At 31.4% G+C, this 17,118-nt stretch overlaps 1 long non-coding RNA gene across 1 annotated transcript in view; it reads left to right on the top strand.

Moving 5' to 3' along the window:
• Positions 1-13,209: 13,209 nt before the first annotated feature.
• Positions 13,210-17,118, top strand: part of LOC143056260 (uncharacterized) — a 33,739-nt gene continuing 29,830 nt past the window's right edge. Inside the window, exon 1 of the long non-coding RNA XR_012972271.1 lies at positions 13,210-15,520. This is a non-coding gene — a long non-coding RNA (uncharacterized LOC143056260). The remainder of the gene's footprint in view (positions 15,521-17,118) is intronic.

The following is a 17,118-nucleotide window of genomic DNA, read 5'->3' as shown; positions in this document are numbered from 1 at the left end:
GATTTGAAATAGAAAAACTTTCAAAATGCTGAAAATGTAACGGTAGTGACCAAAAATCTGTAGTACCCACATTTCAAGTACAAATAAAGTACTGTAAAATACAGTTACCTAAATATTACAATAATTTTAAAGTAACAAAATAGGACTGAATATTAAAAGTAAATTTCCAGTACTACATATTTTTAGTACAGAAATAGTACCTATGAAAAAGTAGCTGTGTATGGTAGTAATGACAATAAAGTTTAACCATTTTATTCAGGCATACTTTGTTTTTAGCTGCGGTATATTCAAGGGTGGGTGGAAGAGGGCGTACTACCCTTTTTTTTTTGGATTGCTGTTTTGACAATACTGATGGTTTTTGATTTCCTCCTTTGGTATTATCTCCCCTTTTTATCTCATGGACCTAGTGAGCTATTTTTATCACTTGGCGTCCTTTGTTGTTGTACTCCTGCCTGGTTAACTTTTTATATTTTGAACTTCTTCTAGAGAACCACTTAATGGAATGGAACCAAACATTGCATGAATGTTCATTCTAAGGTGCTGACCAAGTAATGTTGTTCTTTGAAGCTGATCCATCATCCAAGATGGACACCAGCAGGTAACTTAGTTTAACATCATGACCCTATGGGAAATACATACAAATGTCTCCGTTTAGAGAACCACTGAATGGAGTGAAACCAAACATGGCATGAATGTTTCTTATGAAGTGCTGACCAAGTGTTGTTACTTTGAAGCTGATCCATCATCCAAGATGGCCACAAGCAGGGGACTTTAAGTTTAACATAGGATCTAAAGGGAAATACATACAAATGTCTCCTTTTAAAGAACCACTGAATTGAATGAAACCAAACATGGCATGAATGCTCCTTATGAGATACTGACCAAGTGTTATTACTTTGAAGCAGATCCATTATTCAAGATGGCGGCCAGCGGAGGTGACTTAGTTGAACATAGGACCCTAAGGCAAATATATATAAATGTCTTCTTTTAGAGAACCACTGAATGGAATGAAACCAAACATGGCATGAATGTTCCTTATGAGATACTGACCAAGTGTTGTTACTTTGAAGCAGATCCATCATTCAAGATGGCTGCCAGCGGAGGGGACTTAGTTTAACATAGGACCCTAAGGCAAATATATATAAATGTCTTCTTTTAGAGAACCACTGAATGGAATGTAACCAAACATGGCATAAATGATCATTATGAGATACTGACCAAGTGTTGTTACTTTGAAGCAGATCCATCATTCAAGATGACTGCCAGCGGAGGGGGCTTAGTTTAACATGGGACCCTAAGGCAAATATATATAAATGTCTTCTTTTAGAGAACCGCTGAATGAAATGAAACCAATGAAAACGTTCCTTATGGGGTGCTGATGAAGTGTTGCTTCTTTGTTGCTGATTTACTGTCCAAGATGGCCACCAGAATACGGAGCCAATATTAAACCAAATTTAGCCACAACTATTATTTGGGTATCTGTTATGATTTTTATGATTTCCAAAACCAAAGTAGAGTCAGATGAGGGACACAGCTCTCAAGTAAACTTCTGTCCAAATTTGATAAAAAAAAAAAATGCAATGTTTTCACAAAGTTATAGATGTCTTAAATTATTATAACTACAGACAATCTAAAAGAGGGGCGAAATACACCAGAGGGACAGTCAAACTCATAGATAGAAAATAAACTGACAACACCATGGCTAAAAAATAAAAAGACGAACAGAAAAATAATAGTACACAAAACACAGCATAGAAAACTAAATTCTAAGCAACATGAACCCCACCAAAAACTGGGGTGATTGGTGCTCTGGAAGGGTAAGCAGATCTCCTCCACATGTGCCCCGTCGTATTACTCATGTTATTACAAATCCGGTAAATAGATAAATTCGGTAGGCCAGTCACATTCGTGGTGGAACGGTAATTCCATAATTGAGAGGCTGTTAACAGAATCTAAAATCGCTATGATTCAGATTTTAAAAAAAAATCTGCTTTCAGTCATCTTAACATGACCCTTTGTGGCCTGACAAGAAAAACATAAAAATCTAATGTATCATGATGAAAGTTATGATTTCCATCAGATTGATTATTTTCCTTGCCATTTTCCTAAGCCAGAAAACCTGTAGTCTATTGTTTGTTTGTCATTGTTGCATTTGGATGTTTTGTCTCAGTGACAAATATACCAAAACCTTCATGTTAATACAAAGTTTCTATACAACAAGATGTTGAACATATTTTGTTTTATTTTAGGAAAAAAATGAGTATTCATTGGAAAAAATATATTTCTATATATATATATACAATGCATTACACACAAAAAAAATCTGAAAAACAAAGACAATATAGCCACATATTAAAAAATTCACGAGATACGTACTTTGTAATCTTAGAAGATAGGATTTGATTCCAAATTTATAAAAGCAATTAAAATTGGGTTTTGTCTTTTGAGGACACCAATCATTCACTATAAAATAAAAAATGAGTTATTGTAATGTATTTACATTTGACCAGAAGCAGAAATTACTAAATATGCCAAAATTTAACACCCCCCTTTTTTTTAGTGTTTATTATATCGATCTATATAACTCTGTGTACAGTGACATGAAAACCAGTCCCACACAAAACTAAGGAAGAGTCTGGCCGTGTTCACACCAAACGCGGTGTACAGTAAACATGTTTTAACTTGGTTTAATGTAATGTACACTAGTTTTACATTAAATTTGTTCACATCTATACCCTATACACCTGTACATAAGATTTGTTCACGCTTGTAAACTATATGTCATTTAAATGTTCATTACGTACAACCGAATTCAAATTTTCGAACAACTTTTCTAGCAGTTAAGGAACGACCATTTGACATTAAAAAAAGGGGGGATGGATTTTTCCACAATTTGATTGTCATCGGGTCATACAGATGCTTAGAATGAACAAATATTCGGAATCCAAAGTTTTCCAATACATTATAGTGTTAAATATTGAATTGGTACCATCGAAAAAAAAACAAATATAATCTTTCGCGCGAGAAAAAGTTCTGACTCAGAACCCCCCCCCCTTTTTTTTAAGGTAAAGTGGTTGCTCCTTTAAGAAAGTCATTTTGGATGATTTGCAGTAGTTTAAAGATGTCTCGATTACGCATTAAACACGTAGGCTGCATGAGTGTGCTTCAGACGAAGAAAAATAATTGCGATGTTAAGGATAACTACATTTCTATCTTTTCGGTTTGTTTCAAATGTTCAAATGGTATTTTTTCTCCAAGGAGTATTTGGCAAAGGGAGGGGGTAATGTTGTTTTTTTATTTCTAATTGTATTTCAACGGATCTGAGATAATACACAAACAAACAATTAAACTCACCCTTTTTCAGTGATGCATTTATGAGTGAAACGTTGTTTGAGTAAAGACCAGTGGCAAACATTTCTATCAGTGTGTACGTCCAGTCGATTCGGGAAGACCTTTTCAAGTGAATGTGTTCGGCAATGATGATGGATGAGTCTTGATAAGGGATTAATAAGGCTACGTAAAGTGTGTTTATAACAAATAAATATATCAAGTTTCAGACAAATATTTCTGTAAAGAACTTTATTAATAAGTGTTATTGTAAAGCAAAATTATATCCGGGTGAAATTTGATCCGGAGGAAAAAATGTCACAGTAGTTGTTGTTATTTTTTTATCCGGAGGAAAAGATTTCCCTGGGATATTTTTTCCTTTGCCATTAAATTCTATCTGGGTAGTTAACTTAATGAATAGTTATTAGAAAAAACTTATCCTTTAAAAATACTATGAAATGATAATAGTGTATTTGAAATAAAGCTAAATTGTTAAAAAGAAATGTATTATAATGGGAAATAATTTCACAAATTATCCTTGAAAAAATTTCCTGAAATATTCAAGTCAATATCATCCTTTTAAAAAGAAAATTATTATGAAACATAGGGGACAAAACCAGAAGTAATTTCAAAGATCGTAATTGTGAAAATAATATCATGATTAAATAAGGTTAGTGAAATACATGTAAAAGTGAGCTGTTTTCAGATCTCAGTACAAATATAAATTTAAAAGTAAGGTAGAAATATATTGCATTACTACTGTTAACAGTAATAGAATAATTTGATTAGATGATATTTTTAAATATATATAAATAGTTTTGTCTGGGGACAGATATGTAGTTGTTGATTATATTGAAATCAGATAAATCATAGCATAACAATATATTGGAACAAAAGCATGTTTAACAGCTGGATAGTTTTTACCTGTGAAATGTTATCTGTCTTATTAAATCAAGTTGTAAGTCATCTTTTTATATAAATGAATATATAAAAAATAAGATTCAAGGAAAAATTTCACTATTAAATAGATTCAGAAATATATTATATTAATATCTTTAAAATATAAATTGCTCATAATTACCTCCCTTTGATAAATTATGCAAATTTGGTCTACCTTTGTGAAACATTTTATAATTATAGTCGGGTATATATTGATTGTGAGTAACTTTCATAGTAGTTAATGGGACTCTATTTCACACGGTTCTGTGAAATATAGTACGGCAAATATATACCGGTACATACTATCCGCATAACAAAGATAGATTTTCACTCCTCTGGAAAAAATAAACCTGTGAAATACCATGCCTGGAAAAAAATACCGGGACAAATTATCCTCAAGATAAAATATCACAGAGGAAGAAATAAACAGTTACATTATGACTAGCAATTTTATATAAAAATCGTTTTTTTTAAATATCATTTGACATGGGAAAATTAAAGTTCTGAATGTTTAGTTTCGTGTACACTTAATGTACACAAGGCCTACATCGACTAACGACTGCATGTAGACAAAACATGATTTAAACTACATGTAAACATTGAGTTTTATCAATGGGAACGTAATTATGTTTAGTTTATGTGTGAGTTACACTAACACAACACCGAGTTTAGTTCAATGTGAACACGGCCTTTGTTTCATTCCCCTGCACCAATTCATCTCCAGAAGGAAACACAAAAACAGGATGCATGCCATGTGGTACACGTGCTATATTTGACATATTTAGGTTGTAGCTTGATACCTCAAATAGCCTTTATTGTGAGTTAATACGTAGTTTCTTTATACAAATATATACTAGCAAATGGTTATATATAAGCCTTTTGAAATTCAGGTTTGTTTGATTGGTTTGTTTGCAATGGTGAATTCAAAGGCCCTCCTTACGGAAATATAAGCCCTCTGGCACATAGTTGCGGCAGCAGTATGGCTATGCTGCGGCTTTGTTGCTGCAAACTGTTGCGGCTTCGATGCAGCGATAGCATATTTCGTATGCAAATTAGTTTTCTGGCACCATAATTGCGGCTATATTCTGGCACCGTTGCGGCAATATTCTGGCATCATGTTGCGGCACTGATGCGGCTATAGCGTAATTCGTATGCAAATTAGTTTTCTGGCATTATGATTGTGGCACTGTTGCGGCGCTACTACGGCTATATTCTTGCATATTAGTGACAAAACATGCGAATAGGCCGTGTTTTGTATAAAATGTATTGTGCCGGCAAAAACAAGTTGTCAATGCATATATATGACATGCATTCATGCATTATAAATTTGTATGCACAGGCACATAAAATAAATGTCAGCGGTATCTGCATTTATATATAAAAAAAAAATGAAAATTTTTAATGTGCCCTTAGTTTAGCAAATAATATTGTGTTATTTACCAAACTACAAGTATGCAATTAAACTGCTGCAAAAAAAAAAAACCAACACAAACTTCACAGATACATGTACATGTATAGTGAACTCAGATGAGGCCATGTTATTGAAATACACAATGCAAGATTGATCTTTTCTATACATGCAATTACTTGATATGAGTTTACTTACAAGTCTTCAAATCTTCCAAAAAAAACCAGCTAGAACACCAAATTCTTCAATACAATTATAATCACAAGCAACATGATGGATTTCTAACACACTAGTACAGGGAATAGCTAAAAACGCTGGAAATGACATCATCAAATTTTCTGGCTATATTGTGGTGCTCATTAATTTTGAAAGAAATTAGTGTCACAATGATGCCAGAACAATGCCGCTTGCAGCATCATCCGGCACTACTCCGGCAACAATCCTCTGGCAACCTGGTTAGGTAGCAGCTTTAAAGCCGCAACGCTGTGGCAATGCTGCAGCAACATTTTAAATTTCATAAGGGGGCTGGCCTGCATAAAGTAAATTGGTAAAGTTATTTGCAATGGTGTATTACATGAATTCAAATGGGAATAGGCCCTACCTAAAATGGTAATGTTGGCAATAGTGTATTTGAATAAATTCAAAGGGTAAATGGCCCTACCTAAACTGCTTAGATTTGCAAATTCAAAATGATTATTAATTGGCACTACCTCTTTCCCATTGTAGTTGGTCCAATTTTGATTGCATTGATTGATAATTTGTCTGCGTCCTTAATATGCATGAAATGCTTGCCACTGAACATTAATCAAACAACAACCAATCTATCTCTACATGGTTTATATGTGGTAACTTGCAATTTTTATTATTTTTATTTCTGTATTAGATTTTGATATAATTTATTATATACCTGATGAGTTTGATATATTTTTATTTTTAGTATTTATTGAGTAGTTTCTAGTCATGCATCAGTGGTTATAATTATTGTAAGAATTCATCATGGCTCAGTGAGTTTTGATAGTTTAGTTTTAACTCTCTAGGTTTTACCAGTTTGTGTTATGAAAACTCTGCTCTGTATGATAATTGGTTAATTGAGTCACATGTCTATTTTGGAGGGAAATAATCTACTGTTTAGTTAGAATAGGATTTATTTTGAACTGAATGGTGTTTAATGCTGTTCTATGATATAATTTGTATTCATATTTAGTGGACAGCTTAAATTAATTTAAAAAAGAAACATAAGGTCAGTTTTCTCAACTTATTGATAGGGATCTCTAGAAACATGCAAATGTAGTACATGTAGTAAATCAGTTGTATATATAGCAAAAATATACAGCAGCCACAATTAAACTATTTCTAAATCCGATTAGAAATAGTTTAGTGACTTATTTCAATCGAAGTCTTAAATATTTGCACAGTTTTCCTATAGTTGTGTTATAGAAGCTTTAAGTCTCATGTTTGAATTAGAGAGAAGATGTGTTTTTTTTTTTTAAGTCAGAATGATTGTGAATGAATGATAGATATATTATTTTAAAGAAGTATTTCCATGAGAAATGATATATCATAGATAATATTAAATGATACATGTATTGGTACAATACATGTAGCATCTGCATCTACATCGTACGACGATCCATCACCACATTGATGACTATACGTCGGCGCATTGCAAACAGACACTTAATAGTAGCTATATCATTATTACAAAAGGTCCAAAATAAAGTCTTTGAATTATACTTAATGTTTGTGAATACTAATTTTTGAATTAGTTCATTTGACTTATGTAGGTTATATTTATATTTTGTATAGGACCAGAATGTTGATGTTTTAATGACCTGGTGATGTTACTGAATAATAGGAGATGGATTTTTTTGTACAATATGCATGGTAAGATCAGTATTTTCATTTATTTAGTTAGTATGTGTTTGTCTATTTAAGGATTATGTACCCTTTTCTTGTTTCAATGCTTAAAATTTATAAGCATAACTTAACTTATTTTCAAAAGTGATAGTCAATTAAAAATTTGACAAATGTTGGTAGTAATGAAAGACAAACAAGTATGTGAAAATGGATACATTATTTTCAAAATGCTGCAAATCTTTATAAAACAAAATATGATTTCTTTAAAAAATCTTTGTTTCTAAATTTTTATTAAGATTTCTAGAATCCCATGAATTAATTAAAAATTCGTAAGGGTTCCACGGAACCCAGTGTCTCGCCTACTTTTGCTGTTAATCGCAGACTCAACAAAACTGAGGAAAAACATCAATAAAAATTTTCCTCTCGATGCTGTCTTTTGATTGAAAGAAGCTACTAAGTTTGGTAAAAAAATCCAGGATAGTTTATGAATCTAATAAATGTTTTATAAACTTTAACTGCAGACTGTATGTAATGTTAACTGGAAGAAAAACTAAGTCCATTTATAAGTAAAATACAGAAAAAGTGAAATTTACTTCTGAATAATATCTTATGATCAGAAACAAGCTTTTGTCTAAGTTTGGTAGAAATCCAGGATAGTTTAAGAACATTATAAAAAATTTAAAAACTTAAACCACAGAGTGAATGTTTTGTTTCTGGCAAAAAAACTAAGTCCATTTATAAGTAAAATACGGAAAAGTGGAAATTTATTTTTACAAAATTTTCCTCTTGATACTATCTTATGATCATAAACAAGCTTATGTCCAAGTTTGGTACAAATCAAGGATAGTTTATGAAAGTTATTAAAATTTTAAAAACTTTAACCACAGAGGGAATGTAATGTTTGCTCGCAGAAAAACTAAGTCCATTTATAAGTAAAATACGGAAAAGTGGAAATTTATTTTTACAAAATTTTCTTCTTGATACTATCTTATGATCATAAACAAGCTTCTGTCCAAGTTTGGTACAAATCAAGGATCGTTTATGAAAGTTATTAAAATTTTAAAAACTTTTAACCACAGAGTGAATGTAATGTTTCCTCGCAGAAAAACTAAGTCCATTTATAAGTAAAATATGGAAAAAATGGAATTTTATTTTTACAAAATTTACTTCTGGATACTTTCTTATGATCATAAACAAGCTTCTGTCCAAGTTTGGTAGAAATTCAGTATAGTTTAAGAAAGTTATTAAAATTTCAAAAACTTTAACCACAGAGTAAATATTTGTGGACGCCGCCGACGACGACGGAATGTAGGATCGCTTAGTCTCGCTTTTTCGACTAAAGTCGAAGGCTCGACAAAAACCAACCAACATGTTACATTTGCTTAAACCATGAAAAATTGAAAGAGTATACTTTCACAGGGAGCAATATACATCTATACTAGCCGTGTTTGTGTTCACATTGGGCTAAACTCGATGTGATGTAAGTGTACTCTACACTTAAACTATAAACTTTATCATGTTCCCGTTGATAAAAATCAATGTTAACATGTACTGTATATTTACAAATTATGGCGTGTATTTATTATTGTGATTTTGTCATTTTATTAGACTAAAATGCGATTTTAATTTTTGCGATATTGAGAAAAAATCCTGTTTAATTCATATAAATTATTTCAGAATGCAAGTTTAAATTATTGAGATTATAACCCTGTTGCATTTTTCGCAATAATAAAAACTTCGCAATAATTTCTGAATTTACAATAGATTATAACAGGTTTTGACTACACACAATCAATTCAATGTAGACCTTGCGGGTTTAGTGTTCATAAAATAAGATATTAAGAATAGGATTTTTTTTGCCACACCTTAACAGAGCCAAAAAGCTAGACATAGGTATGCTGTTTCAGGCGTCAACAATGTATTACTTTGAAACTTTTGCTAATTTTACATAAAATTGAGAATGGAAATGGGGAATGTGTCAGAGACAACAACCCGACCATAGAAAAAACAATGTATTAGTTTGTGATTAGGTCAGTTTATGGGAAACCACTAGTTGTAGGTTAATGGTATTTGGTATGCAGTTGTATAAGTATTGGCTTATCTCATTTCCATGTGGTATATTTGGCCCAGCCCCCTCAGTCGTCGTCTATCTTCTTTGAAACTTTTGATTATTTTACATGGCAGCACTCGCACCCGCAAAGTGGAAAGGGATTAATATAAGTTCGTGGGAAAAATTTGGTTGATTATATAGGGAATCATTGAAGCATGACTGGAGTGGGCCCCCCCTTAGGTCAGTCAATGGGCCCCCCTTAGGAAAAGTTCTGGATCCGCCACTGTTACCAATGATCGTAGAAGCAGAGAAAATGTTGTATTTAAAACATAAAGAGACCTTTCCAATCTTGTAATAAAAGGGAATCATACTTTTAGACAAACTATCCTGTGGTTAAAATTTGAACAGAGGTCTGAAGCAAGGTTAAATCTAAATAATTTAACCAAGGATTAAACAAAGGGTTAGATTTTTCCACAGGATGAACAGAAAATAACCTTGGGTTAAATTTTACAAAAAAACAAATATGGCTGACATGAAACAAAGACAATCATTTTCATTTACCAATTTAAATATTCAACTGACCTTAATTTTGCATATGAATGTTTGGTTTTAGGATGATTTAATTAACTCCAACTAGTAGCATAATTTAGGTATATGAATCTTGTTTTTTTATTTTTCAGTTGAGAGAAGTTCAGGGCAAGTTATTGTTTGAAGAGGAATCACAACAGCAAAGAGTTACCTTTAAATAGATGGTCTTAGAACAGCACTGAATCATGAGACAATAATTCATATTTGATAGTTATTACAAAGAGTGGATGTATCTGACTAGCATTTGTATGACATTTATCACATGAAGACTTACAAGACAAAGAATCAGATGTTACAAACAAAAATGTGTGTGCATTTAAAAACATGAATATCTTAATTTTACTTTCTTTTTGTGATTTGAGTGAGAATTTGTTTTAGATGCTTACTTCTGTGTATGAAATGAAGAATTTTCTTAATACTTTTAATAGTTACATGATTGTAACCTTTAATCTATTAAAGAAAAAAAAAACAGAAATGTTAGAAAAATAGGTGTGCTTAGAGACATACCACACAAATAGACCTTTGGAAAATGTATATGTATCCTTCCTTTATCTCATAGATTCTATAAGATGTTTTGACACTTTGAATATGTGTTGAATAGATTGATTTACTGGAGTTAATGCCACACTTGTTTGATTGATTACAGCTTTTACATTAATGCTAGCAAGACAAATCTTTGTTTGGCTTGCTTGCTTTGTTTGTATCAATGTTTGCTCAACCATGACAATTCAGATAGGCGGGGCTTCAGCTTGTATACATCATACTTTAATTTTATTGGGCGTTATGTTTGAGGTTAAGGACACTCAATTTTAAAACATCACAGGATGACAAATATAAAGCGCAATCGTAGAAATGGAAGCCAAAAAAAGATTATTTTTTTCTCGAAGATATGCATTTTCACCATCCAACTTAAAATACTGTCGTCAAGTACTTTTAGTAAAACAAAATAGCTATTCGAACACACCTACTCTGATTTTGTAATTCATTACATAGGTATTTCATTTGACCCAACAACCTGTAGCTTTGCTATATAAATTAAAATGATAGAATCTGAAGCGAGATGATGTATCAAATGTTCTTGCTTTGTACGTTTTCAAGACAAAATATTCATCTCAAACACACACTAACATAAGAAGGTGCACTCGATTTTCTCTTTTTGATATAATTGTTACCAATTTTTTGATTTTTTTTCTTGGGTCACATAATCGGAAGGGCAGACACGGAAATAACTGAACTTATAGATTGAAATGTTCTCCGTCCGTGGTAATTTTTAAAAAATTGGAGGTTATGCATTTTCTTCATCCAACTTGATAGATAACCATGACTTCGACTCGATATCTAATTGTTCTGCTTAACTATGTAATAGATAAATTGAAAACTTATGCAAATGTTACTATAGTAAACATTACAGAAAGCATTTATCGCCTTCTCTATAAACAAAGAATAATCAGTTTGAAAGTTTACAAGCAAAAATTAATCCAAAGTGCGCAATATTCAATAACAATGGACATAATAAATAAACGGAATGAATTAAGTCATTTCCCCCCTACTTAATTTATCCCTTTTATTAGAAAAGCGAGTGCACCTTCTTATGTTAAGGTGTGTTTGAGATGAATATTTTGTCTTGAAAACGTACAAAGCAAGAATATTTGATACATCATCTCGCTTCAGATTCTATCATTTTTATATAGCAAAGTTGACTTTATAACATAACAAAATCACAGTACTAAAAGATGAAATATATGGGTCAAATGAAATAGCTATGTAATGAATCGCAAAATCAGAGTAGGTGTGTTCGAATAGCTATTTTGTTTTACTAAAAGTACTTGACGACAGTCTTTTAAGTTGGATGATGAAAATGCATATCTTCGAAAACAAAAATACATTTTTTTTTTACTTCCATTTCTACGATTGCGCTTTTTATTTGTCATCCTGTGATGTTTTAAAATTTAGTGTCCTTAACCTCCTACATAACGTCCAATAAAATCTAAGTATGATGTATACAAGCTGAAGCCCCGCCTATCTTAATTGTCATGGTTGAGCAAACATTGATACAAGCAAAGCAAGCAAGCCAAACAAAGATTTGTCTTGCTAGCATTAATGTAAAAGCTGTAACTGGAGTTAATGCCACACTTGTTTGATTGATTTACTGGAGTTAATGCCACACTTGTTTGATTGATTTACTGGAGTTAATGCCACACTTGTTTCATTTGTTTAGTTTTAAGGAAGTCATAAATATTGTTGTAAGAACAGGAGTTTCTGACAATCATTCTAAAGAATAAACTGAGAAACTTTATTGCATACATATTCTCCATTTCCATTTTATATATTGTATGAAATGTAATCAAATTTGTAAGCAACACAAAAAACTACAGTTGTCCGCTCAGCCAATAAGAAGATGTGATAGGATAGCCAATGAGACATTACTATCTCTAACGGATCAACGATAATGAATTAATAATAGATTATCATGGATTTTAATACAGAAGAAAGGTCACCATATAACATTTGAATACCATTAATACTATAAGTTATGATAGTTTACTGTTAAAGACTGTTTTGACATCTTCCTGTATTTCTGGTTGAGCTGTATTGTTGAGTTTCTGTCACACTGTGTTACCCTATGGCCCCAACTTTTCCCATACTTTCAAAAACCTTTAAGAATAAAATTGAGAATGGAAATTGGAAATGTGTCCAAGAGACAACAACCAAACCAAAGAGCAGAAAACAGCAGATTAGGCCACCAATGGGTCTTCAATAGAGCGAGAAAATCCCACACTCGGAGGCTTGCTTCAGCTGGCCCCTAAACAAAATTATGTACTAGTTCAGTGATAATGGACTGGTTAGTAAAACTTCACTTTTAAAGGACCAAGAAAAAAACTTATATATTATTATACCAATATTATTGAATAAATGCATCAGTTGTTACATTAAAAAAATATTTTCAGTGACTGACATGAAAATCATGACAACTCTATGTATCAGTAAGCATTGGATATTTGTGAATACATATGGGAAGTTAAGTCGCCATCTGTGTTCTAAGGGTTCACAGATACTATACCTCCCATTAAGGTATAGTAACGTCCCCTACCATGTGTACCACAATGCATCCAAAAATTGAGAGTGAGGAGGCTCAGTTTGACCGAAAAAAAATATTCAATCCACGTCTCACCATATGTACCAAGTAACCGCTAATACTGGTGCAAACTGAGCGGGGCCTCAGTCAGCATGTGTACCATGTATGCCCTATTACTAGTACTACCTGAGAGTGAGGTGGCTCAATTTGACCGATTTAGGTCACTCGTTATCTGCCATATGCACCAAGTAACTGTTTTTGTAAAATTTTAAATAGGGATGTTAAACTGTTTTTGTAAATTTTTAAATGGGGTTGTTTTACTGTTTTTGTTAAGTTTTTTAAATGGGGATGTTTGACTGTTTTTGTTAAGTTTTTAAAATTTTAAATGGGGATGTTTGACTGTTTTTGGAAAGTTCTTTAAATGGGGAAGTTTTAACTGTTTTTGTAAAGTTTTTACGTGGGGATGTTTAACTGTTTTGTAAAACTTTATATGGGGATGTTTTATTTTTTTTTGTAAACAAATTTAAATGGGGATATTTAACTGTTTTTGTAAAAAATTTAAATTGGGTTGTTTAACTGTTTTTGTAAAAAATTTAAATTGGGATGTTTAACTGTTTTTGTAAAAATTTTAAATGGGAATGTTTGACTGTTTTTGTTAAGTTTTTAATTTGGGAAGTTTTAACTGTTTTTGTAAAGTTTTTACATGGGGATGTTTAACTGTTTTGTAAAAACTTTATATGGGGATGTGTTACTGTTTTTGTAAAATTTTTAAATGGGGATATTTAAATGTTTTTGTAAAGAAATTAAATGGGGATGTTTAACTGTTTTTGTAAAGTTTTTAATTTGGGAAGTTTTAACTGTTTTTGTAAAGTTTTTAATTTGGGAAGTTTTAACTGTTTTTGTAAAGTTTTTACATGGGGATGTTTAACTGTTTAGTAAAAACTTTATATGGGGATGTGTTACTTTTTTTTTAAATTTTAAATGGGGATTTAAAACTGTTTTTGTAAAAAAAATTAAATGGGGATGTTTAACCGTTTTTGTAAAGTTTTTAATTTTGGAAGTTTTAACTGTTTTTGTAAAGTTTTTACATGGGGATGTTTAACTGTTTTGTAAAAATTTTATATGGGGATGTGTAACTGTTTTTGTAAAAATTTTAAATGGGGATGTTTAACTGTTTTTGTAAAAAAAAAATAAATAGGGTTGTGTAACTGTATATTTGTAAAAATTTTAAATTGGGTTGTTTAACTGTTTTTATAAAGTTTTTACATGGGGATGTTTAACTGTTTTGTAAAAATTTTATATGGGGATGTGTAACTGTTTTTGTAAAAATTTTAAATGGGGATGTTTAACTGTTTTTGTAAAAAAAAAATAAATAGGGTTGTGTAACTGTATATTTGTAAAAATTTTAAATTGGGTTGTTTAACTGTTTTTATAAAGTTTTTACATGGGGATGTTTAACTGTTTTGTAAAAATTTTATATGGGGATGTGTAACTGTTTTTGTAAAAATTTTAAATGGGGATGTTTAACTGTTTTTGTAAAAAAAAAATAAATAGGGTTGTGTAACTGTATATTTGTAAAAATTTTAAATTGGGTTGTTTAACTGTTTTTGTAAAGTTTTTACATGGGGATGTTTAACTGTTTTGTAAAAACTTTATATGGGGATGTTTTACTGTTTTTATAAAATTTTTAAATGGGGATGTTTAACTGTTTTTGTAAAAAAATTAAATGGGGATGTTTAACTGTTTTTGTAAAAATTTTAAATGGGGATGTTTAACTGTTTTTGTCAAAAATTTAAATGGGGTTGTGTAACTGTTTTTGTAAAAATTTTAAATGGGGATGTTTAACTGTTTTTGTAAAGTTTTTAATTTGGGAAGTTTAACTGTTTTTGTGAAAGGTTTTAAATGAGGGTGTCAACTGTTTCTCGTTTTTGTAAAGTTTTAAATGAAGCTGTTTAACTTTTTTTGTAAAGTTTTAAAATGGGGATGTTAAACTTTTTTTTGTGAAGTTTTACTGTTTTTGTTAAGTTTTTAAATGAGGTGTTGTACTGTTTTTAATGAATTTTAAATTCAACCTTTAATTAATTACCTTTTTTTATTCTTTAAACAAAATAACAAATTGGCTTGATATGCATGCCAAAGTCAAGACAGAGACTTGGAACTGGTACATTGAAAGGAAGAAACAGGTGTCTTACAGTTGGCATTTGTCTTGGTCTACAGGCACCTTAAGTCCAGATAATCCACAGTTCAGCTGGCTTGTTAGTTAACAAGCAAACAGGTTAGTTTATAACATTTGACTTTTTTAATACTTATCATTTACATTTTGAATTTAACCTATTTTTGTTGATTGAGCCTGCTCAAAAGTATGACATAGCGATCCTACATTCAGGTGGCAGTGGCGCAAATATTCACTCTGATTAAAGTTTTTGAAATTTTTATTACTTTCTTATACTATCCTGGATTTCCACCAAATTTGGACAGAAACTTGTTTATGATCAAAAGATAGTATCCAGAAGGAATTGTTATACTCCCACTCCTTACTATGAAATAGCTGGGGGTTACAGTTTTTCACTTTTGTCTGTCATATTCTCTTCCATATGCTTACCCAAATCTTTATATTGGATTGCAACCATACTTTGATGAGAAATTATCCTTGACCTCATTTTCATAGTTCAGCAACTTGTGGAACAGTATATCTAACATCAATATATTTGTTCCAGAGAAACTACTTGAACAAAATTAGAATTTTTTAACATGTGAAATCGTCACTTTTTATGAGTAATAGGATTACCATATTTGATATATGGGTTCCTTGCAACGTCTACATGTCCATCATATAGGGTTCACCTGACCTCTACCTTATTTCATGGATCAGTGATCAATGTTAAAGATAAGTGATTAGGTCCCTATGTCAAATACTATCAGCAGTAGGTCAACTATATGTGGTGTATTGAATGACTGTAATGGGTACAAGTCAGTCTGGAAGGTTTCATCTGACCTTGATATTATGTTTATGGTTCATTGGTTAATGTTAAGTTGTGTTTTGGTCTGTTTTTAAGTACTATTATCATCTGGTCAACTAAATTTGGCATGTTGAATGATTGCAAGGTGTATATGTCTATCTGTCAGGTATCATCTGACCTTGACCTCATTTTCATAGAGCATTAGTCAATGTTAAGTATTGTGTTTTAGTCTTTATTTCAAGTACTTTATTAAAGAAATATGTCAACTATAGTTGGTGTATAGAATGGTTTTAATGTGTATATCACTGTCAGGTATCGTCTCACCATGATATAAAAAAGAAGATGTGGTATGATTGCCAATGAGACAACTATCCACAAAAGACCAAAATGACACAGACATTAACAACTATAGGTCATCGTAGGGCCTTCAACAATGAGCAAAGCCCATACCGCATAGTCAGCTATAATAGGCCCCGATAAGACAATGTAAAACAATTCAAACGTCGAGAAAACTAACGGCCTTATTTATGTAAAAAAATAACGAAAAATAAATATGTAACACATAAACAAACGACGACCACTGAATTACAGGCTCATGACCTCATTTTATGGTTGATTGGTCAATGAAATTTTTTTTGGGATCTGTTTTTCTATTATCATAAGCAAATTGTCAATTATATGTTGTGTATAAAAAAGATATAAAAAATATTGGAAGGTGTATGTGTCTGTCTGACGGCATTTATAATTAAACCTTTATCTTAAGGACCTTGAACATAAAATCAATGGTCAGTAAACCAGCCGAGACATTTCAGCCTGTTCAATCTTGTTTTTAAGTAAGGCGCATCCTGAGTTAGAAATGGTAATTCTATTATTTCTGTGTGTCTAGTTATTAGTGAAATTCCAAGACAACTTT

This window comes from Mytilus galloprovincialis, chromosome 13, assembly GCF_965363235.1.
Source record: "Mytilus galloprovincialis chromosome 13, xbMytGall1.hap1.1, whole genome shotgun sequence".
Lineage (NCBI taxonomy): Eukaryota > Metazoa > Mollusca > Bivalvia > Mytilida > Mytilidae > Mytilus > Mytilus galloprovincialis.
The sequence above is the reverse complement of the archived record's forward strand: the minus strand, read 5'-3'. Positions and strand labels throughout refer to the sequence as shown.